Source organism: Octopus bimaculoides, chromosome 16, assembly GCF_001194135.2.
Source record: "Octopus bimaculoides isolate UCB-OBI-ISO-001 chromosome 16, ASM119413v2, whole genome shotgun sequence".
Lineage (NCBI taxonomy): Eukaryota > Metazoa > Mollusca > Cephalopoda > Octopoda > Octopodidae > Octopus > Octopus bimaculoides.
Genome location: NC_068996.1, coordinates 22953839 through 22954210, shown reverse-complemented (window position 1 = coordinate 22954210; position 372 = coordinate 22953839). Strand labels below are relative to the sequence as shown.

General features: G+C 40.1%; 1 protein-coding gene across 2 annotated transcripts in view; it reads left to right on the top strand.

Annotated features, from left to right (window-relative positions):
* The window catches only part of LOC106870551 (protein orai-2), a 52384-nt gene that overhangs the window by 8307 nt on the left and 43705 nt on the right, over nt 1–372 (top strand). The gene's annotated exons all lie outside the window — the stretch shown is intronic.

Sequence of the window (372 nt, the reverse complement as noted above, 5' to 3'; positions counted from 1 at the left end):
AGTTTGTACAGCTGATGCCCTTCCTAACGCCAACCACTCAGAGAGTGTAGTGGGTGCTTTTACGTGTCACTCGCACGAAGGCCAGTCAGGCGGTACTGGCAACCGCCACGCTCATCTCGCTCGAGAAACTTCATGTGTCACCCGCACAAGAGCCAGCCCAGGGGCACCGGCAACGATCTCGCTCGAAAATCCTATGCCTACTAATTTTTATGTTCATAATGAATAACATCAATCAGAATGATGCAATTGATAATTTGTATGTTTGGCAATGATCTCAAGTGAGATATTTGTTTAAAAGATATAAACTTTTTCTTTTTTTTTTTTTTTGCAACTTGAAAAATAATGATAATAACAATAAGTTCAAATTTATTC